Here is a 7,748-nt window from a genome sequence, read left to right as displayed (position 1 = left end):
TTCATTTTTTTCCCTTCTCTTTTCATTTCCCGAATTTTCTCCAGGACGAAATTAAAAAGCAATGGTGAATTGGCTTCACCTCTCCTACTTCCGAGGCAGAATTCCTTGGATATCTTCCTGTTATTTCTTCTTTGCTTTTGTGTTGTAAGATGGCAAGAACTATGTCCCTTAAATGAAGTCATTAAAGATCACCTAACTCACGTTGAGCGAACAGTAGGGCTGAACAAAAATGACTGACAAGGCACAATGCATCTTGTAGAGGGTATAGTATGGATGTATTGGACTAATTAATGTCGGGTGATGGTTTTAAAGTAATTCACACGATATGAAAAACTTTGTGGAAATGCGTCGATTTACTGGAGGATAGTTTATCCCAGGGAAGTATGCAGAGTTGACCGCGCCGCGCGGCTGGAGAGCGGCGAAGGGAAGCGACAGTAGGCAGCTTAGGGCGGCTCAAGCTCTGAGAAAGCGGTAGCGGGGTGTGGCCTCCAGCTGCCTTAAGATGAGTGACAGTGAGTGGGTGGTTGACCCCATTCTGGTGTACTGGGAAGCAGACGGAGAACTTGTACGCCTGTTGATAAATGTCCGTCGTCCCGTTTTCAGTGAAACATGCGAGTAAGCTGCACAAAGCTACGGTGGAGCGGTCAACAGAGGCCAAAATATGCGTGTTCGTGACTATAGCAACTTCACGCTGAATTCACTGTCCGCAGAGTCTGAAGTAAATCACGTGAAGAGTGACAGAATGAAATACGCCGGCCTCTGATGGGAACGTAGGACTGAGGAATTTGAAGTACTCTCCTGGGAGCCAGAATTCCGGAAAAAATTGGTGTTTGTGCAGACGCTAACCTTGATGGGTGGCCTGGGAGGAGCTAAATAGAAGAAGTTGAGAGGAAGGGAAATTTTGTGGGAATTTGTTCACTTCCCAGAGCAGGCATTGGTCGGCACTGGGAAGCGACGCATAATTAACGCGACTTGCGCTGCAATTGGCGTAAGTGATTTTTCTGGAGGGGAAACCGAGGCGAAGAGCGGACTGTGAGAAGTCCCCGTAGAGGTCTTCCGTTCCCAGCTTGCCTAGAGTGCGGACGTGGCGTTCTTTACTCAGATTGTGTGAGAAAGAGTGAGCATCTCTGCAGTTTAGGACTAAGCAAATGGAACGATTGAGCTTGGTTCAGCTATGTACTGAGCAGGATAGCTAGGAGTGAATAGACGAGTGCAGTCTTGTAGCACCACGAGGTCGGCCGACGTCCACACAACGACGCCACTCCGCCACGCTGTATTCGGTGATATTTCGCCCACTCCGGCCACTGATTAATTTGTTGGATCAGGTCGGCAAAGTTTCCACGAGGGTTTCATGGGCCGCGTACTGTAGAATTCTTCTCGCACTTCGCATTACGCCTGGGTCAGTCGACAGGAATTACTTTTGATTTATAGCGCTTTACTCCACGCAAACGCAATTTATTACCACTGCCTGTTAGGAGGGTCATGTAATGTGATGATTGAAGGTCGTGAGTTAAAATAAATCTGTGCTAATCCACAGCATCTGTTTTCAATCAAGTAGTTGAAACCCCAAGTCACTTTCTTAATTAATTTTATGTTCAACATTTGCATCTGGTGTTCAATAGCTGAATATAACTTTTTATTTAAAAGGGATCAATTCTGAATCAATTAATGTCAACATTGCCACCGCAGTTCAATCAGGAGTCGCAGGCCTTTATTACTTTCTTTGCGTTATCTGACATTGCGGCAGTTTTGCCCTCTCTGTTGATCTGTTAGTTAATTAGCTGGGGTGATCACACACCAAAACCAGATAAGTGACTGGTGTGGTGTTACAGTGTCTGCCATACCCACCTTCATGAAGTTAATTGATTTCCTCGGTATGCCAAGCTCCCTCAGGATGGTGTACATATGTCTTCAGATACTATGATAAGGCTTTAAGAAATTTATAAATTTTGCTAAGAATCGGTGTTTGAATTCCCACCACTTCTGCCAAATTTGTCTCATTTTAAAAGTTTAATCATATTGTAGTTGAAAATTACTACAGTGCTACTAAAAGCAGACATTTCAGTGAAAAGTGAATTGGAACTGTTATCTGGCACCGCGCGGAGTGGCCGTGCGGTTTTAGGCGTCATGTCACGGACTTCCCGGCCCCTCCCGTTGGAGGTTCCAGTCCTACTACGGGCATGGGAGTGTGTTTACTGTTATAGAGTCTTGATCACTACAGTAGTGATTCTCTAGCAGAAAGAGGTTCCTACTCAATGGTCTGAAGATGACCGCAGTAGTGGTCGAAACCGGTCACCTTAATAAATAAATCGTGATCAGGACTGTTTTTAACAGTAAATACTTGTAACTCATTGATCACTGCTCCTCCCATAATGTATTCAAAAGTAATGGGAGTGTGTGTTTTTCTGAGTATTTGTTAGTTTAAGTAGTGTGTAACTCTAGAGACCTATGACATAAGCAGTTTGGTCCCTTAGGAATCCACACACATTTGAACATTTTTTGTTGTCTGGCTATAAAGATATGCAGATTTTTCGGAAAAATTCGGCGATTTTAATGTCGCCATGACGCTCAAAGATCAGTAGTGTAGGCGCCCACAATGGAGGTAGCTTGCAAAAATCCTCGTTCGACCTATACTTGAATACTGCTGGTCAGTGTGGGAACCATATATCAAAGGATTAATACAGGAAATAGAAGGGATCCAAAGAAGTGCAACGCGTTTTGTCACAGGTTCATTTCTGAAGCGCGGAAGCGTCACGGAGGTCCCCATCAGACTACAGTAGGAGACGCTACAAGAGAGGTGTACCATCAATCAAGGCACCCACGATGGAGGTAGCTTGCAAAAACCCTCGTTCGACCTATACTTGAATACTGCTGGTCAGTGTGGGAACCATATATCAAAGGATTAATACAGGAAATAGAAGGGATCCAAAGAAGTGCAACGCGTTTTGTCACAGGTTCATTTCTGAAGCGCGGAAGCGTCACGGAGGTCCCCATCAGACTACAGTAGGAGACGCTACAAGAGAGGTGTACCATCAATCAAGGCACCCACGATGGAGGTAGCTTGCAAAAACCCTCGTTCGACCTATACTTGAATACTGCTGGTCAGTGTGGGAACCATATATCAAAGGATTAATACAGGAAATAGAAGGGATCCAAAGAAGTGCAACGCGTTTTGTCACAGGTTCATTTCTGAAGCGCGGAAGCGTCACGGAGGTCCCCATCAGACTACAGTAGGAGACGCTACAAGAGAGGTGTACCATCAATCAAGGCACCCACGATGGAGGTAGCTTGCAAAAATCCTCGTTCGACCTATACTTGAATACTGCTGGTCAGTGTGGGAACCATATATCAAAGGATTAATACAGGAAATAGAAGGGATCCAAAGAAGTGCAACGCGTTTTGTCACAGGTTCATTTCTGAAGCGCGGAAGCGTCACGGAGGTCCCCATCAGACTACAGTAGGAGACGCTACAAGAGAGGTGTACCATCAATCAAGGCACCCACGATGGAGGTAGCTTGCAAAAATCCTCGTTCGACCTATACTTGAATACTGCTGGTCAGTGTGGGAACCATATATCAAAGGATTAATACAGGAAATAGAAGGGATCCAAAGAAGTGCAACGCGTTTTGTCACAGGTTCATTTCTGAAGCGCGGAAGCGTCACGGAGGTCCCCATCAGACTACAGTAGGAGACGCTACAAGAGAGGTGTACCATCAATCAAGGCACCCACGATGGAGGTAGCTTGCAAAAATCCTCGTTCGACCTATACTTGAATACTGCTGGTCAGTGTGGGAACCATATATCAAAGGATTAATACAGGAAATAGAAGGGATCCAAAGAAGTGCAACGCGTTTTGTCACAGGTTCATTTCTGAAGCGCGGAAGCGTCACGGAGGTCCCCATCAGACTACAGTAGGAGACGCTACAAGAGAGGTGTACCATCAATCAAGGCACCCACGATGGAGGTAGCTTGCAAAAATCCTCGTTCGACCTATACTTGAATACTGCTGGTCAGTGTGGGAACCATATATCAAAGGATTAATACAGGAAATAGAAGGGATCCAAAGAAGTGCAACGCGTTTTGTCACAGGTTCATTTCTGAAGCGCGGAAGCGTCACGGAGGTCCCCATCAGACTACAGTAGGAGACGCTACAAGAGAGGTGTACCATCAATCAAGGCGCCCACGATGGAGGTAGCTTGCAAAAATCCTCGTTCGACCTATACTTGAATACTGCTGGTCAGTGTGGGAACCATATATCAAAGGATTAATACAGGAAATAGAAGGGATCCAAAGAAGTGCAACGCGTTTTGTCACAGGTTCATTTCTGAAGCGCGGAAGCGTCACGGAGGTCCCCATCAGACTACAGTAGGAGACGCTACAAGAGAGGCGTACCATCAATCAAGGTGCCCACGATGGAGGTAGCTTGCAAAAACCCTCGTTCAACCTATACTTGAATACTGCTGGTCAGTGTGGGAATCATATATCAAAGGATTAATACAGGAAATAGAAGAGATCCAAAGAAGTGCAACGCGTTTTGTCACAGGTTCATTTCTGAAGCGCGGAAGCGTCACGGAGGTCCCCATCAGACTACAAAATGGTTCAAATGGCTCTGAGCACTATGGGACTCAACTGCTGTGGTCATAAGTCCCCTAGAACTTAGAACTACTTAAACCTAACTAACCTAAGGACATCACACACATCCATGCCCGAGGCAGGATTCGAACCTGCGACCGCAGTGGTCGTGCGGTTCCAGACTGTAGCGCCTTTAACCGCTCGGCCACTCCGGCCGGCCCATCAGACTACAGTAGGAGACGCTACAAGAGAGGCGTACCATCAATCAAGGCGCCCACGATGGAGGTAGCTTGCAAAAATCCTCGTTCGACCTATACTTGAATACTGCTGGTCAGTGTGGGAACCATATATCAAAGGTTTAATACAGGAAATAGAAGGGATCCAAAGAAGTGCAACGCGTTTTGTCACAGGTTCATTTCTGAAGCGCGGAAGCGTCACGGAGGGCCCCATCAGACTACAGTAGGAGACGCTACAAGAGAGGCGTACCATCAATCATTCTCCCGCTGAACCGTTCCGAACTGGAACATACAACACGAAGGAAAGAGGCAGCGGGAGGGGTGGGGAGGGCGGGGGGGGGGGGGTGCGGGAGGGCATTGACAGTTGTAGGCAAAGTACCTTCGACTGTACATCATAAGGTAGCTTGCGGAGTGCAGATGTAGATGTAGGTGTAGGTGCTGGGCTGTGCATGGTCTACTGGAGGGGCTGTGCCGGCGCACAAGCAGGATGCGGGCGAGGCGGAGCGGCCGCCCGCAGAGCGTCGGCAGGGGGCAGAGGACAGGGGCGCCGTGGGTGGCGCCAGACGATACACTCTAATGGCGGGTCCGGTTTAAGTCCGGCATCTGGCAGCGTGGATGCGAACCCTCCACTTCGCCGTCCAGTTCTTGGCTGCTCTGGTTCTGTTGGTTTAAATTACTTGTTAGGAACTGTCTTCCTGGTGCAACGAGTGACCAACTGCCCTTATACCTGTAAAGGCAAGGTAAAATGTCCACGCGTAGGAGCAAAAATCTGATAGCGTTTAAGCCCAACTTAATGGTATGCCACATAATTGAATCGTATCAGTTCAGGCATAGAGTGACACAGCAGTACGGAGAATGTAAGAATGCATCGAGGCGGTAGCACTGAATAAAGCGTTTTCGGACTTCCAGCCGCGTCATATGGTTAAAAAGTCACCATCAGTTTTCGACGACGGACACACTGGTCATGGTCATGGTCATTGGAATTACTGCTGAAGCGGCCACGTGCAGCGCGAACGTATAACAATACTTTGCCATGTCATGGGCAGCAAAGACTTTATAGCTGGCAGCTATAATATGAAAGGCTGTACCACCAATCTCTCAGTAGTCTTTCCACTTGGCAATGGTCAAGGACTACTTGACCGAAAGTACGTAGCATTTTAGCGACTTGACGCGGCTGAAAGTCCGAGAATATACTTTTGCTTTTATTCGATGTAAAAGAAATTCCCTAAAGAGGTAAGAGACTATTGTAGACCGCCATTCAGTGATACACGGAACAGTCTTCAATTCAGTTCCTTTTATTCCGTATTCGTGATGCATTTCAAAATGATCTTCAGAGTTTTACTGTAAAAATACAAAAATCACGTTACTGGTATATAACCGTCTGTAAACTTAGTCAAGTGACAAGATTCTTAATAGATTTACCACGCATGGAAAACAAGTGTCATGATATATCTGACGAAAACTTGACAGCCGCTAGATGGTGGGGACGATATGTCCAAAGATGTGTAGATACGCATCACGTCATACTTTCTGTACATTAAATCACATATGCAGTACCTAAATTTTACATATATCATCTGCAACGGCGTACCTACCAACTACACGTTAACATATCTAATATATAAAAATGAATCGCAAAATGTGTTGGTAAGCGCATAACTCAACAACGCCTCGACCAATTTGGCCAAATCTTTTTTTAAAATGTTCGTTGAAGTTCAAGGATGGTTTTTACGGCGAGAAAAATTAGAATTATTGCTGGAAAAACCCTAAAAATAGCCCTTTTCTTTTTCCTATACAAATGATTTGTAACTAAAACGTAGTCAATTTGAGCTTTATTGCTATGGTATAAAGTTCATATTAAATTACAAGCACACACTGTTGTCTAAGCAATGTAGGTGTGTTCCTAACGTCAAAGATCATCTGAAGAGTATATTCACCTTCGAGATGCGATTAATACTGATGGAAATGCACAGAATGTCGGTCGGATGACTATTCTTCCAGCAACATACATCGGAAGCCCTCGGCATATGCACGAATATGCTCAAGATGCCATGTCGTATGTTCGTCATTATGGTACAGCAGATTTGTTCATCACATTTACATGCAATCCGCAATGGATAGAAATCAAGCAGGAGTTATTCCCTGGGCAATCACCCATTGATCGTCATGATATTACAGCCAGAGTCTTTAGACAAAAGTTGAAATCTTTAATGGATTTCATCGTAAAACATAATGTGTTTGGTGAGACACGCTGCTGGATGTATTCTGTGGAGTGGCAGAAACGAGGATTGCCACATGCACACATTTTGATTTGGTTGGTTGAAAAGATAAGGCCAAATGAAGTTGATGCAGTGATATCAGCTGAAATCCCTAATGTACAAGTAGATCCTGGATTGCATGAGGTAGTTATCAAAAACATGATACATGGTCCCTGTGGAACTCTTAATCAAAATTCACCGTGTATGATGGATGGTAAATGTTCAAAACGATATCCACGGACATTAATATCGGAAACAATTACTGGTAATGACGGTTATCCATTGTATCGTCGCAGATCGACAGCAGACAATGGAAAATCAACAATGTCAAATTAAATCAACAAGATATTGAAATAGATAATCGTTGGATTGTTCCATATTCACCCATTTTATCAAAGACATTCAAAGCACACATCAACGTTGAATCTTGCCATTCAGTGAAATCTATTAAATACATTTGCAAATATGTAACCAAAGGGAGTGATATGGCTGTGATTGGAATTGGTGCAGAGAATTCCAATGATGAAGTTACCCAATACCAAATGGGCCGCTACGTCAGTAGTAATGAAGCAGTTTGGCGAATATTTTCTTTTCCTATTCATGAGAGACACCCTTCTGTTGTTCACTTAGCTGTGCATGTAGAAAATGGACAAAGAGTGTATTTTACAGCACAGAACGCAGT

The 7,748-nt window shown here is 44.9% G+C and overlaps 1 non-coding gene across 1 annotated transcript; it reads right to left on the bottom strand.

The window, feature by feature from the left end:
• Nucleotides 1–4,703: 4,703 nt before the first annotated feature.
• Nucleotides 4,704–4,787, bottom strand: Trnas-gga (transfer RNA serine (anticodon GGA)). Its single transcript is given in 2 exon segments — nucleotides 4,704–4,738; nucleotides 4,748–4,787. It is a non-coding gene; the product is annotated as a tRNA-Ser (tRNA).
• Nucleotides 4,788–7,748: the final 2,961 nt, after the last annotated feature.

The sequence above is a fragment of the Schistocerca nitens genome, chromosome 1 (assembly GCF_023898315.1).
Source record: "Schistocerca nitens isolate TAMUIC-IGC-003100 chromosome 1, iqSchNite1.1, whole genome shotgun sequence".
NCBI classification, from domain to species: Eukaryota; Metazoa; Arthropoda; class Insecta; order Orthoptera; family Acrididae; genus Schistocerca; species Schistocerca nitens.
Note: the sequence above shows the minus strand (reverse complement) of the source record. Positions and strands in the feature narration are given on the sequence as shown.